The 16,036-nt window shown below is 40.5% G+C and overlaps 1 protein-coding gene across 1 annotated transcript in view; it reads left to right on the forward strand.

Moving 5' to 3' along the window:
* The window catches only part of fam222aa (family with sequence similarity 222 member Aa), a 370,821-nt gene that overhangs the window by 69,614 nt on the left and 285,171 nt on the right, over nt 1-16,036 (forward strand). Inside the window, exon 4 of the mRNA XM_072587898.1 lies at nt 3,753-3,927. The gene's annotated coding sequence lies outside the window, so the exon portion shown is untranslated. The remainder of the gene's footprint in view (nt 1-3,752; nt 3,928-16,036) is intronic.

Consider the following 16,036-nt stretch of genomic DNA (forward strand, 5'->3'; position numbering starts at 1 on the left):
TTTAAAAAGTGAAAATGTATCATGAAATACTAACAACAGCAATTGAAAAGAAGCTGTGCTTAGTTTAATCAATTGTAAAATCTGTTCAATCCAGCATAAGAAGGTAATCCTAACCAATGGTAAGTAACACAAATATTAATGATGCATACAGATAACCTTTTGGGTCACTGATAAAAATGCTCTTCAATCTTTCAGAACATGGTGCATACCAATTTGGATGTAAGCTTCACATGGACAGGAAAGAGAGATCACATTCAAAGTGAAACACCGCCCAAATGAGCGTAGTTCAGGGAATTTGGAGACAATGTGGGAAATCTAAGCAGAGAGGAAGAGGTGTTCTTTGCTTTTTTTTTAGCTTACACTTCTGTAAGGTTTCTTTTAAACAGGATAAATTGAAGCCCAGGACCAGGGGTCCAACATTACAAGTAAACCGCAACTTCATTTGTTGGTGATAGCTACTAATTTGACTCTTAAAAGTTAACTTACTTTCAGATTAAAGGTAAAATAGGGGAAATATTTCCATGCTAAAACTAAAAGATCAGGAGGAAACGTGTAAAGATCAAATTAAGAACTAAGTAATTGAAATAAAGATGCATGCCAGGCGATGTGTTGTAACTGCATGATGTGGGATCCCATTGTGGTTCATAGTGACCATAGCTGTAGCAATGGTGAGTTGTTTGAGGAACTCTGGCTCAGAGCTGATGAACTAGTGTCTATGTTTCGAGCACTGCGACACATCGAGGAGGAGAGTTACCTGGAAGCTGTGAATCCGGAGGCAGTCACACTCCTTAGATTAACTACCTTGAATTTGATCAGTGATCAGGGACAGGGTTAGTATGAGGGAGGCTGGTAGAGGGATCCAGGAGTGCTGAAGAAGCCTCAGCCCTTGAGCTTGTTTAACAGGTTTGAGATTCTTGCTCTGTGTGGATGAGAATGGGGGCTGTAGGGAGGATGTGTAAATTGATCATAGCACAACGATACAAGGAGCCATTCAAGAGCAGGGAGAAAAGAGAAATAGTTGTAATTGGGGATTGTATAGTCATTTGTTCTGTGGTCAGGATTGAGAGGCTGTGTTGTCTCCCTGGTGCTCGGGTTTAGGATATCTCATGTGACCTGCAGAGAAACTTGGAATGGGAGAGGAAAGATTCCTTTTGTTGTGGTCCACATTGGTACCAATGAGATGGGCAGAAAGACAAAAGAGGTTCTGAGGGAATATGAGCAGTCAGGGGCTAAATTATAAAGCAGAACCAAAAACGTTTTGATCTATAGATAACTATTTGAGTCATAAGCAAATTGGCACAAGGTCAACAAGATTAAAGAGCGATTTAAAAATCGGTCTGGGAGAAATGGATTCAAATTCATTGGACATTGGCACCACTACTGGGGAAGGAAGGAGCTGTTCAGATGGGATGGACTCCACCTGAATCATGCTTGGACCAGAGTCCTGGCAAAGAGGGTTTTAAATTAAAAGGAGGTGGTAAGGGGAGTTGTGGTTCAGCCGCATGAAAAGTTATGGAAAACCTTTAAAGGGGCAGAACTCAGCTGAGGTTATTTAAAGTTTCTATAATAAGTAATAGGACAAATGGAAATGGTCAGGAACATAACTTTAGGCACAGAAGGTAAGGGTACAACAATGAAAAGGAGGGCAGTTGACATAGGACTCAGGGTGTCATACTTACAAGTATTTGAAACCAGTGAGCTTGTAGCACAGATTGAAATTGGCAGGTCCAATGTTATGGATATCACAGACATGACTGCAATGGGATCAGGGCTGGGACCTAAATATCTAAGGATACATGTCCTGTTGAAAGGACAGGTGGATGGGCAGAGTGATCGGGTTGTCTTTTTGGTAAGAGATTAAATCAAATCGATAACAAGAAATGAAATAGTCAGAAGATGTGGAATCTGTGTGGGTAGAGTTGAGGAACTGTAAAGATAAAAAAGACTTTGACAGGTGTTTTGTACAGGCCTCCTAGCAATAATCAGGATATGGGGAAGAAAATGTATCAGGAGATAGAAAAGATCTGAAAGAAAGGCACTATTACAACAATCATGAGGGACATCAACATGCAGGTGAACTGGGAAAATCAGATTGATCGGATTTCAAGAAAATGAATTCATGGAATGTCTGAGACTGATTTGGTAGAGCTCACTAGGGAACAGGCAATTCTGAACTTAATAGTATGCAATGATGCATACTTGATTAGGGAGCTGAAGGTGGAAGGAACCTCTGGGGATAGTGACCATTATGATAGAATTCACTCTGCAATTTGAGAAGCAAAAGCTGGAATCATATGTAACAGTATTACAATTGAGTAAAGGTAACTACAAAGATGTAAGGGAGGAGCTGACCAGAGTTGCTTGGAAGGGGAGTTTTAGCAGTGAAGACAGTGTAGCAACAATGGCAGGAATTAACAGGAAGTACAGCAGAAATTCATCCCAAGGAAGAAGAAGCACACTAAGGGGAGGATGAATCAATCATGGATGATAAGGGAAGTCAGGGACAGTACAAAAGCAAAATAAAGACTAGTGAGAAGCCAGAGGATTGAGATGCCTTTAAAAACCAGCAGAGGATAATTAAAAATCAATGTGGGGAGAGGGCAAGCTAGCTTGTAATACATAAGATTGTAAGAGTTTTTTTTTAGATATCTGAAAGGCAAGAGTAACATTGGACTGCTGGAAAATGAGGTTGGAGAAGTAGTAATGAAGAACAAAGAAATGGCAGGGAAACTGAATAGGTACTTTGCGTCGGTTTTCAGTGGTATACACCAGCAGCAGACCAGAACTTCAAAAGAGTCAAGGGTAGAGGTGAGTGCAGTGGCCACCAATAAGTAGAAGGTGCTGGAGAAGCTGAATGGTCAGAAGATGAATTAATCACCCAGACTAGATGGACTATACCCCAGAGTTCAGAAGGAGATAGTCAGTGTCCCAGTGGATTGAAAATGACTGATGTAATACCCCTGTTTAAGAAGGGTCTGTATTCGAAGGAGTTTAGAAGGATGAGGGAGGAGCTGTTTGAAACCTACAGAATACTAAGAGACCTGTTTAGAGTGGATATGGGAGAAGATGTTTCCAGTAGAATGAAATAGGACTTGAGGGCACAGACTTAGAGTGAAGGGACAACTATTAAAATTGAGATAGGGATGAATTTCCTCAATTAGCTTGTGGAACTCATTGCCACAGAGGGATATGGAGGCCAAGTCTTTGACTGTATTTAAGATATAGATAGATAGATAGTTAGATTCTTGATTGGGAAGTTGATCAATGGTTCCAGGAAGAAGGCAGAGGAATGGAGCTGAGAAACCTATCAACCATGATTGAATGGTGGAACAGACTCGATGGGCTGAATAGCATACTTGTACTTCTATATACAGTCTTATAGTCTTATGGTCTGACACTCACATTTATTAAGTGTTGGATAACGTTAGTAAATGTTACTATAGTTAATTGTCCCCTAGTTTATCAAAATACTCGGTTCATACTTACACCTGTGGAAAGCTAGCTTGGATTTTTGTGCCATTATAGTCTGGCAGATTCTATACTAATCTGCAGCCATTAATTGAATCAGTGTCAATGGAGAATAAGGGTAGGATTTGGGGAAGCAAGTTTAGGTGTGAGTTGTGAGAATGAGGGATGAGTAAAATTGCAAGGTGTGTTGGTTTGAGGAGTATACAACAGATAGCTGGGAAAATCAGGATATGAGACTTGTCATATTAAAGTGTCAGGTCACTGTTTGTTTGTACTTTCCTAAGGTGCTCCAATCTTTTGAAAAACTATCCACGTTCTTCGGCTGTTCAACTCCTCCATCATTACATCTGTTCCTGCTCAGTTGAGGAGGGCAGTCTTCTCCTCCTACCCATAGCAAACCGTTGGACTTCAGTCGCTCAGGTCCTGCAAGTGTTGAAGAACAAGAGAACAGCCTTCCAGGTGATATTGCATTCCTATGCTTGCTGAAGCCACAAGAGTTAATAAAGGTCATTCCAACCTTTGCCTGGATCCCTTTAACTAGAAATGTTTGATGGATTTGGTGCATCATCTTGTCCATTCTCTGTGATTAAATGGAAAACACAGAATTGAGATACCAACATCATGGCTGAGTTAAAGAGCTAAAGACAAATGGGTTTCCTACCTACCTACCAACCTCCCAACTGTGTAAATCTGTTCTGTTAAAACATCGGAAAAGAAATTCCACATAAATTATTAATTTTCTTATATTATCTTGTACCACATTTCTCTCCCAAGATGTAACAGAAAGGTTAATAAAGATTAAATGAATTGAAGATATGGAAGTAATTAAACATAACAAAAGTGCACAGACAAGAACTAGAAGGCATAGGTTTAAGATGAGAGGGGAAAGATATAAAAGAGACCTAAGGGGCAACTTTTTCAGAGTGGTACGGTTATGGAATGAACTGCCCGAGGAAGTGGTGGAGGCTGATGCAATTGCAACACTTAAGAGGCATTTGGATGGGTATATGAAGAGGAAGGGTTTGGAGGGATATGGGCTGGGTGCTGGCAGGTGGGACTAGATTGGGTTGGGATCTCTGATCAGCATGGACAGGTTGGACTGAAGGGTCTGCTTCCATGCTGTACATCTCTATGACTCTATGACCAGGTCTCATTTGTTTTGTCGGTTCATGTGACTTTACCTGATATCAACTAGAACGGCAGTAAGGAATGTATAGTTGACCTGGCTGTCTCCTGATAGGGAAAGAGTGAAGGAATTCAGCAAGGGCTCTTGCTTTTGATTCATGTATACAAGTCCTTTTTGTTTTTTGGGAAGGTTAGGTTGAAAAGCGGTGAATTGGCTACGATGCCTTTGATCAAAAAAGCAACAGATTCTCTACATTCACATGTTACTTATGGTGCTGTGACAGTGTCCCTACATTTGAGCCAGGAGGTCTGGGTTCAAGTCCCAATTATTCCAGAGGTATGCAATAATATATTTGAACTGGTTGATTAGAAACTAGTCTTTTTTTTACAACCTGGCTGATCAAAATATTGGAAAGAAGAACTTGAATAATATAGAACCTTTTACAACCACCAGACTTCACCAAATGCTTTAAAGTAAATGGAGTGCTTTTTGAAGTGCTGTCACTGTTATAGGAAATGTGGATAGGACAGGTGATGGAGGTGACAGTGAGGGAGCATTTTGGGATAAGTGACTATAGCTGTATTAATTTTAAAATAGTTATGGAGAGGGACAAACTGGTCCACAGAATCAAGTTCTAGTTTGAGGGAAGGCGATTTTTGATGGAATTAAACAGGAGCTTGCAGGGCTTGATTGGAATAGTTTGTTTGCAGTCAAAGGGAATTCTGTCAAGTGGGAGATCTTTAAAAGTGAGGTAGGTAGAGTTCAAGGTTTATATGTTCCTGTGAAGGTTGAGGTTGAGATATTGAGGCTTTGAGCAGAAAAAAAGGTGTACTCAGGTACAGGCAGCTGGGATCAAGGGAATCCCTGGAGGTATATAGGGAATACTGGTGTTTACTGAAGAAAGAAATCAGGAGGACAAAAAGGGGCCAGCCACGAGTTAGCCTTGGCTGAGTGAAGCCTAAGAGGTACTTTAAAGTAAGAAGAATAACTAGAGAGAGAGAATCGAGCCCCTCAAGGACAAAAGTGGACATGTATATGTGTAGAACTGCAGTAGATGGGCAAGATTCTCAATGAATATTTCTCCTGTGTTTACCATGGAGAAAGACATAAAGACTTGGGAATTTGGGGAAGTTAGTGGTGATATTTTGGGGACAGTACATATCACAGAGGAGGTGTTGGATGTATTAGAATGTATGAAGGTGGATAAATCTCCTTGTTCTGACCAGATATACCCAAGAATGGTGCAAAAGGCTAGAGAAGAAATTGCAGTGACTCTGGTTGATAATTTTACATCATCATCAGCCACAGGTGAGGCCCCGGAAGACTGGAGGGTCGCAAATGTTGTGGCATTATTCAAGAAGGGCAGCAAAGAAAAGCCTGGGAATTATAAACCAGTAAGCTCAACATCTCTAGTGGGAAAGTTAATTGAGAAGATTCTGAGGGATTTGGTATACATGCATTTGGAAAGACAGGGTTTGATTAGGAGTAGGCAGCATGGCTTTGTGAGTGGGAGATCATGCCTCACAAATTTGTTAGAGTTCTTTGAAGTGACCTGGAAGGTTGACGAGGGCAGGGTGGTAGACTTAGTCTATATGGATTTCAGTAAGGCCCTTGATAAGGTTCCATATGGTAGGCTGCTCTGGAAGGTTAGATGGCATGGAATCCAGGGTGATCTGACAAATTGGATACAAAATTGGCTTTATGGTAGGAAGCAGAAAGTAATAATGGAAGGATGCTTGTTGAATTGGAGGCCTGTGACTAATGGAGTGCCTCAGGGGTTGGTGCTGGGCCCATTACTTATTTTTCAATCTATATCAATGATTTGGATGAGAATGTACAAGGCATTATTCGTAAGTTTGCTGATGACACTAAAATAGATGGTATCGTGGACAGTGCAGTATCAGAAATTGCAGCGGGACCTTGATCAGCTGGGGAAGTGGGCTTTAGAAATGGCAAATGAAGTTTAATATTGATAAATGTGAGGTCTTGCATTTTGGAAAATCAAATCAAGGTAAGAATTTCATGGTGAATGGTAGGGCCTCAAGGAATGTAGTGGAACAGAGGGATCTTGGACTTCAAGCTCACACTTTCCTGAAAATTGAGTCACAGGTAGACTGGGCAGAGAGGATGACTTTTGGAACTTCATCAGTCAGGGCATTGAGTATAGAAGTTGGGAAGTTCTGTTACAGTTATACAGGGCGTTGGTGAGGCTGCATTTGGTGACCAAAACTGAACACAATGCACCTTGTTAGAGGAAGGATGCTATTAAACTAGAAAGAGTGCAAAAGAAATTTACAAGGATGTTGCCTGGACTCAATGATCTGAGTTACAGGGAGAGGTTGGACAAGTTAGGTCTTTTTTTTCCTGTAGAGTAGAGGAGAATAAGGGGTCCTTATAGAGGTGTATAAGATCATGAAAGCTATGGATAGGGTGAATTCACTCAGTCTTTTTTCCCAGGATTGGAGAATTGAGGACAAGAGTGCTTCAGTTTAAGGTTAGAGGGGAAAGAATAAAAGGGAACCTGATGAGCAACATTTTTACACAGACGGTGGTATGCATATGGAATGAGCTGCCAGTTGAAGTGGTTGAGGTGAGTATATTAACAACATTTAAAAGGCATTTGGATAAATACATGGATAGGAAAGGATGAGGAGGGTAAGGACCAAGTGCAGGGAAATGAGCTTAGCATGGACGGACATTTTGGTATGGACCAGTTTGGGGCAAAGGGCCTGTCCCCGTTTTGTAGGACCTTGACTCTCTGACTGTATGTGGCAGCCAGTTTGGAACAGCAAACTGATAAAACTGCAAACTGATAAAACAGCACTGTTATAATGACTAGAAATTCCATTTTTAATAGAGTTTATTATGGGATAAATATTGGGAAGTGTAACAGGGAGAGTTTCCCTGAAGTAGTAGCATGAGTTCTTTTACATTCACCCGAGAGAGCAGAAATAGACCTTCATTTATTATCTCATCCAAAAGACAGAACCTCTGCCAGTGTAGCACTTCCTCAATACTGCGCGACAATACTGGGGAAGATTCTTTTGTGCAGGCTAAAGTGTGAGGCATAAACTCACAACATTCTGATTTAAAGTAAAAGTTACCAAGTGAAGCACAGCTGAGATTGTGGAGGGTACATTTTCTCCATGAATTGTATCCAAGCATGTATTTCAAGAAACTGAAAGAAATTAGTGAGGGATTGCAAAGTAATTTCAGAGCTACTCATGCTCACAGCTTTGTAAATTGCTTAGGTTTAACGTCTCTTAATATTTGGATTGCACGTGAATGAGTTCCTGTAATTAAAGTCTCTCTTGAATGGATGCTTACTCTGCATACTTCCAATTTGCCTAGCAGCTACATTCTCTGTTGCTTCTTTTTTCTGTCAAGCACTGCCTTCTCTTCAATTAGATTCTAATATTTAATGGACTTTGAGCTACAGGACCAGGCCATTTGTTAAATGAACAGCCAGTTTCTCTGAAATGCAAACCTCCCCACCATCAAATTGACAGAATAATCAGGATTATTGGTTTTCCAGGCAGAATCTGCATTATCTGCCATGTAGTCACTTCAGTAATTTTTAATCCTTTTTTTATATAGTATTAAACTAAAATGAGATGACATTGAATTAACCATGAGTACAACCTGATTGATGGACTAAGCTGAAATGTTAGTCTTGATCCTATCTAAATAAGGTTTTATGTTCACTGTTGATCAAAATGGAAAAAGCATTTTTTTTACCAAACGCTCTAGTTTTTTCTCTCCTTTCCTAACGGTTCTGATCCAAGCTGGAATATAATTCAAAAACCTGAGTGCTCGCTGGTGCCTCACCAAAGAGGTTCTTTTTCTACAGCAAGTTTAAACAGTAGCCATTAGTTAGCTATTTGACCTTATTGGGCATCACAGCCATGCCAAATTTTGTTCCTTACTTGATGAGCAAACAAATTATACAACAGAGGTCACAGAGTGGAGATAAAAATGATAAACTCTGGTTCAGGATACATTAGGATCTAATGTGCTCCAGTTGCTCCCTAGCTGAGATTAATTAAATGAATCAAACCATCAATCTCCGGTTTGAAAGGTTTAATTTTCTCCTTTTCTATGTATTCCTTAATTTTCTTTCATTCATTACAGCTGGTATTCTGTACACTTCTCCCAAATTTTCAATCTGTTTTGGTCTGACACTTCTTCATTAAGCCCTGCATTCAATTTTACATTCATTTGCCAAAGATATATCATCATTGTTCTATGTTTAATCCAGACATTAGCATTCTTAGGATTCACCCTCTTGTCAGTTCACAGGTATTTTTCGGAAATGTCACTAAAAAGTGATTGGAGTGGCAAATGTGGCTCTTTCTTTATTCCCTCCCTAACTGAAGATGTTCAGCAGAATAATAGCAATTTCCTCTACTGAGATAGGCTAATTGAGGAAAATGTAAGATTGAACTTTGGGACTCCCTGATCCATTAGGTTCAATAACATACCACATGCTTAAGTTTACTCAGTGAACTTTCTTGCATACGTTTTTCAGGAGAGCTATTCATACCTGTACTGCAGCTGATGTGTTTCTCATTTTGTTTCCATCTGTAAAATTCAGACTATATTTTTCCCTATATGTTGATACATTCAAAAACAAAAAGGATTCTTAGCTGAAGACGTTTGGTGAACCTATGTTCATAAGTTCTGGTGCAAAGAAGACATTATGATCCTTATGGAGAGTGGCGTTTTGTTGGACATTACTAAAATTAATTTCCTCACTGGTTTAAACTCAATGGTTGGCATCTAAGTTCAGTTTGCACCACATGTTATAGTTGCTAACCTATTTAAACCAGTGTCCTGAAAATAGTGTACACCAGAAACTAAAGCCCCAAACCAGCAGCAATTAACATGATATGCTAAGCATTTTATCTGGCTAACAGAGACAGTACTGATATTGCTGAGGTGTCAGTGGGAGAGCACTTTGGGACAAGTGATCATAATTCTATTAGTTTTAAAAGTACTTATGGAAAAGAAAGGACCTGATCTAAAAGTTCTGAATTGGATTAAGGGCAATTTTGATGGCATTAAGCAGAAACTTTCAAAAGTTGACTGGGGAGGCATTTCGCAAGTAAGAGAAATGAGATAACGGGGAGTTCAGGGACATTTTGTTCCTGTAAGGGCAAGACTGGTAGGTGTAGGGAATGCTGGATGCCTAGAAAAGTTGAGGCAATGTTCAAGAAAAAGAAAGAGGCATTTGCTAGGTATAGTCAGCTGGGTTTAGTGAATCCCCTAGAGGAGTATAAGGGCAATAGGAGTATACTTAATAAGGAAAGCAGGTAGGCAAAAAGGGGACATGCAATAATTTGGCAAATAAGGTTAAGGAGAATCCAAAGAGATTCTACAAATACATTTAAGGGCAAAAGAGTAACTACAGAGAGGGCTACTTAAAGACTAACAAGGCTGTCAATGTGTGGAACCACAGGAGATGGGAGAGATAATTAACAAATATTTTGCATCAGTATTTACTGTGGAGAAAGAGATGGAAGCTAGGGGACTTGGTGAAATAAATAGTGCTATCTTGAAAAGTGTCCATATTACAGAAGAGGAGGTGCTAGATGTCTTAAAACAGACTTTTAAGAAAGCCTCAGTGACATCTGCAGCATTACAGGTGCCAGCCTTCAGCCAATTCAATTTACTCCACATGACATTAAGAAAGAGCTGAAGGCACTGGATATTTCGAAGATTAAGCCCTGACAAAGTTCCAGCAACAGTTCTGAAGACTTGTGTTCCAGAACATGCTGTGTAACTAGCCAAGCTAGTATAGCTACAACACTGACATCTATCCAACAAAATAAAATTGACCAATTATGTTCTGTACACAAAAGATACAAATCCAGCCTGGTAAATGAACTACTGCTGGCCAATCTAGTCGTGATCATCAGTAAAGTCATGGAAGTAATCATCAACACTGCCATCAAGCAGCATACCCTAAGCAATAACCTGCTCGCCAATGATCAGTTTGAGTTTGCCAGAGCCACTTACTTCCTGACCTCCTAACAACCTTGGTTCAGCCATGAACAAAAGAGCTGAAATCGGAGGTGAAATGAGAGTGACTGTTGTTGCCATCAGGGCTGCATTTGACTGCCTATAGCATCAAGGAGTCTTACCAAAACTAGAGTCAATGCAAATCAATGGGTGAAAATTCTCAGCTTCTTGGAGTCCTACCGAGCAAGACAGAAGATGATTGTGTTATTGGACATCAGCCATCTGAGCCCCAGGGCACCAATGCAAATGTTAATCGGAGGAGTGTCCAAGGCCCAGCCATGTTCAGCTGCTTCATCTCTCCATCATTAGGTCAAAAGTGGGGATGTGTCCTGGTTGTGCAATGTTCAGCACCTTTCACAACTCCTTGACCCTGTCCATTATATGCAGCAAGACCTGTACATCATCCAGGCTTGGGCTAATAAGTAGCAACATTAATTATGCTGAGTGCCAGACAGTGACCATCTTCAACAAGAGAGAATCTAATCGTCACCGCTTGACATTAAATGGTATTACCATTGTGGAATCCCCGTAATCATTTGAGTAGAAACTAATCTGGGCTAGCCATATAAATATACAAGAACTGTGTCAAACACGAGGAATCCTGCAATGCATAACTCTTCCAGACTCCACACAGCCTGCTTCCAGCACCACTAATCCAGAATCTGGTTTCCAGAATCTGCAGTCATTGTTTTTACCTTGTTGATTTTAACCCTATTGCGAATCCTCTTGCAAGGATGCCTGCCTAGAATAAGTTTTCCTCCTCTCTCTTCAAGAATCTCAGGGAGTCCCTCTCCCACTGCAACTCCCAGGTCATTTCCTCTGCCCTGAAGCTCTTTCTCCCTGACTTATCACCTTCATCCCCTCCCCCACTCATCCATTGTACTCTATGCTACTTTCTCCCCACCCCCCAGCCTCCTCTAGCTTATCTCTCCACGCTCAGGCTCACTGCCTTTATTCCTGATGAAGGGCTTTTGCCCGAAACGTCGATTTCGAAGCTCCTTGGATGCTGCCTGAACTGCTGTGCTCTTCCAGCACCACTAATCCAGAATCTGGTTTCCAGCATCTGCAGTCATTGTTTTTACCTCAGTCATTGTTTTTACCTCCACACAGCCAGTCCACTTCTGTATCTGCATCAAATAGACTGCATTAGTTCATTAAGAAGCTCACCAAAACTTTAACAGCAACGAGGAATGGGACATAAGTGCTCATCCAGCCAGCAATGACTCTCTCCCGTGAATCAAACAAAAAACCAAGACAATGCTATTGCGCCTCATAAGACAACTAACATATCCTTTGTGTGTGGGAAATCATGTCTCAAACTTGATTTGAGTTTTTTTTTGAAGAAGTAACAAAGAGGATTGATGAGGCCAGAATGGTAGATGTGATCTATATGGACTTCAGTAAGGCATTCAACAAGGTTCCCCATGGGAGACTGGTTAGCAAGGTTAGATCTCATTGAATACAGGGTGAACTAGTCATTTGGATACAGAGCTGGCTCAAAGGTAGAAGACAGAGGGTGGTGGTGGAGAGTTGTTTTTCAGACCGGAGGCCTGTGACCAGTGGAATGTCACAAGGGTCAGTGCTAGGTCCACTACTTTTTCTAATTTATATAAATGATTTGGATGTGAACATAAGAGGTATAGTTAGTAAGTTTGCAGATGATACCAAAATTGGAGGTGTAGTGGACAGCGAAGTAGGTTACCTCAGATTACAATGGGATTTTGATCAGATGGGCCAATAGGCTGAAAACTGGCAGGTGGAGTTTAATTTAGATAAATGTGAGATGTTGCATTTTGGGAAAGCAAATCATGGCAGGACTCATATAGTTAATGGTAAGGTCCTCTGGAGTGTTACTGAACAAAGAGAACTTGGAGTCCAGGTTCATAACTCCTTAAAAGTAGAGTCGCAGGTAGGCAGGATAGTGAAGAAGACATTTGGTATGCTTTCCTTTATTGGTCAGAGTATTGAGTACAGGAGTTGGGAGGTCATGTTGTGGCTGTACAGGACATTGATTAGGCCACTGTTGGAATATTGCATGCAATTTTGATCTCCTTCCTATCGGAAAGATGTTGTGAAACTTGAAAGGGTTCAGAAAAGATTTACAAGGATGTTGCCACTTTATGAGGATTTGAGCTATCGGGAGAGGTTGAATAGGCTGGGGCTGTTTTCCCAGGAGTGTCCGAGGCTGAGGGGTGACCTTTATAGAGGTTTACAAAATTGCGAGGGGCATGGATAGGATAAATAGACAAGGTCTTTTCCCTGGGGTGGGGGAGTCTAAAACTAGAGGGCATAAACATTTTTATGCAGAAGGTGGTACGTGTATGGAATGAGCTGCCAGAGGAAGTGGTGGAGGCTGGTACAACTGCAACATTTAAAAGGCATCTGGATTGGTGTATGAATAGGAAGGGTTTGGAGGGATATGGGCCGGGTGTTGGCAGGTGGGACTAGATTGGGCTGGGATATTTGATTGGCATGGACGAGTTGAATCGAAGGGTCTGTTTCCATGCTGTAAATCTCTGACTCTATGACATGAATGTAGATTAAATCTCCAGGCTCAGGTCAGGTATATTCAAGACCTTTGTGACAAAATAGCGAAGAGATTGCTGGGTCCTTTGCTGCGATATTTGTATTATCGACAGCCACCGGTGAGGTGACGGAAGATTGGAGGGTGGCTAATGTGGTGCCATTATTAAAGAAAGGTGATAAGGAAAAGCCAGAGAACTATTGACTGGTGAGCCGGATGACTGGTGAGCCTGACATCAGTGGTGGGTAATTTGTTGGAGGGGATTCTGAGGGACAGAATTTATGTGCATTTGGAAAGGCAAGAGCTGATTAGGGATAGTAAACATGGCTTTGTGCATGGGAAATTGTGTGTCAGTAACTTGATTGACTTTTTTGGAGTGGTGACAAACAGGATTGATGAAGGCAGAGCAGTAGATGTTGTCTATATGGACTTCAGCAAAGTATTCACAGGGTTCCGCATGGTTGACTGGTTAGCAAAGTTAGATCACATAGAATTAATGGGGTGCTAGGCAATTGAATAAAAGATTGGCTTGAAGGTAGGAGACAGAAGGTGGTGATAAAGGGTTGTTTTTTGGGCTAGAGGCCTGTGACCTCCAGTGTGAACAAAGGTCAGTGCTGAGTCCACTGTTTTTGTCATTTATATAAATGATTTGGATGTGAATGTAGGAGGTATGGTTAGTAAGTTTGCAGATGACACCACAATTGGTGGTATAGTAGACAGTGTGAAGGTTATCTAAGATTACAAAGAGATCTTTATTAATTGGGTCACTGGCCTGAGGAGTGGCAGATGGAGTTTAATTTAAATAAATATGAGGTATTACATTTTAGTAATGCAAACAAGGACAGAACTTATATAATTAATGGTAGGGCCCCGGATAGTGTTTTAAAACAAAGATCTCTGGGTTCAAATACATAATTCTTTGAAATTTATGTCAAGGTGGACAGGATGGTTAAGAAGGCATTTAGCACACTTCCTTTCATTGTTCTGACCTTTTGAGTATTGGAGTCGGGATGTTATGTTGAGGTTGTACATGACATTGATGTGGCTTCATCTGGAGTACTGTGTGCAGTTCTGGTCGTCCTATTATAGGAAGTACATCTACACAGGGACATTTAGACAGTGACATGAATAGGAAAGATTTAGAGGGATATGTGCTAAATGCAGGCAAATGGAACTACTTTCGCTTGGGAAAATTGGTCAGTGTAGATGAGTTGGACTGAAGGGTCTGTTTCTGTGTTGAATTATTCTATAATTCAAAAACTGTAGTCAACCTCTCCTTATAACTCAATCCCTGCCCCTCCAACCTCTGGTAATGTCCTTGAAAATAATTTCTGTACTCTTTCCAATTTAATAATATCCTCCCTATACCAGAGTGACCAGAACTGTACACAGTACTCCAAAGTGCCCTTGCCAACATCCTATTCAACTGCAACATGATGTCCCAACACCTATACTCAATTGTCTGTCTGAGCAATGAAGGCAAGTGTGCCAAACACGGTCTTTGCCACCCTGTCTACCTGTGACACAAATTTCAAAGAATTAATGTACCTGAACCTCAAGGTCTCTCCATTCTTCAACACTATCTAGGGCCCTACCATTAATTGTGTATGTCCTGTCTTTGTCTGCATTACTAAAATGCAATAGCTCACATTTATCTAAATGAAATTTCATCTGCCAGTCCTCACCCCATTTGGCCCATTTGATCAAGATCTCATTGTAGTCTAAGATAATGTTCTTCACTGTCCACTATATCATAAATTTTGTGTCATCCCCAAACTTACCAACCATGCTTCCTATATTTACCTTCAAATCAGTTATATAAATGACAAACAATAGTGGACCCAGCACCAATCTCTATAGAATGCCACTGGTCACAGGAAATTTAGGAAATATTAGAGTATTATGTTTCAAAGATCACTTCTCATTCTTCCAGAATGCATAGGCTTACCATTCCCACTCTCTTTACCAGACAATCTCTTCAACCCAGGAATCTTTCTAGTAAACCTACATTGCACTTTCTCTCAAGAAAGTATATCCTTCCTTAGATCAGAAATCAAAATATGCTTTGTGCTGTAAGTGTTTTGATGCTAGTATCACCAACATTAACTTTCAGCTGAAATTGATACTATTAATACATTTTCCTTAAAACCATACAGTGTACCTTGAGTGTTCATTGTTAAATATTGCAGGGGTTTCTTTTCAAAATAAACTGGGGCAATAGAGTCCTACAACTGGCCCTCGTGTTTCTGGGTTAAGAAGGCTAAATCAGTCAAGATTCTTGCTGCTAACCATGTGGAAATTAGATTAATATGGTATCAGATGAGGTTTGGTTGCATGAATATTCTCAGCTATTTCCAAATATTTTCTTGCAGCTTTTCTGCAGCTATCATAAACATAAGTGACCTCCTTCTTTGTCAGAAACTTGCTCGACTTCCAAATTCGTAATTTTTACAATTAGAATATGCTTTCATCACTCACATTAATCTATTCTTTCCCAATGATACTGCTTCCTAATCCCAAAAGCATTATAATCAATTGTAGTGTTCTTATCAGAACTTCAAATGAAATCAGTTCATTTACCAAAGATCAAACCTAACACCTTCGTTAACTGTATAGCTCAGGTCCACACTGGGTGGTGTATCTTTCCACTGAGCCATTCAAAGCACTCAACAAGCTATTGCTTATCAGACAAGTTTCCTATTATTTCCCAGAAGAACAGCAAGCCATATACCATAACACACAGCTCACTGCAGTATGATTAATGTGAGTCCATAAGTAACTGTGAGAGCATCACATCTACCTAATTTACTGGATTTTTACACAGATGTGACCAAGTTATTACAGGGAGATGATAACCCAGTAGATATTTGGCATCTTCACTTCCAAAAAGGTAGTTG

The sequence above is a fragment of the Chiloscyllium punctatum genome, chromosome 17 (assembly GCF_047496795.1).
Source record: "Chiloscyllium punctatum isolate Juve2018m chromosome 17, sChiPun1.3, whole genome shotgun sequence".
Lineage (NCBI taxonomy): Eukaryota > Metazoa > Chordata > Chondrichthyes > Orectolobiformes > Hemiscylliidae > Chiloscyllium > Chiloscyllium punctatum.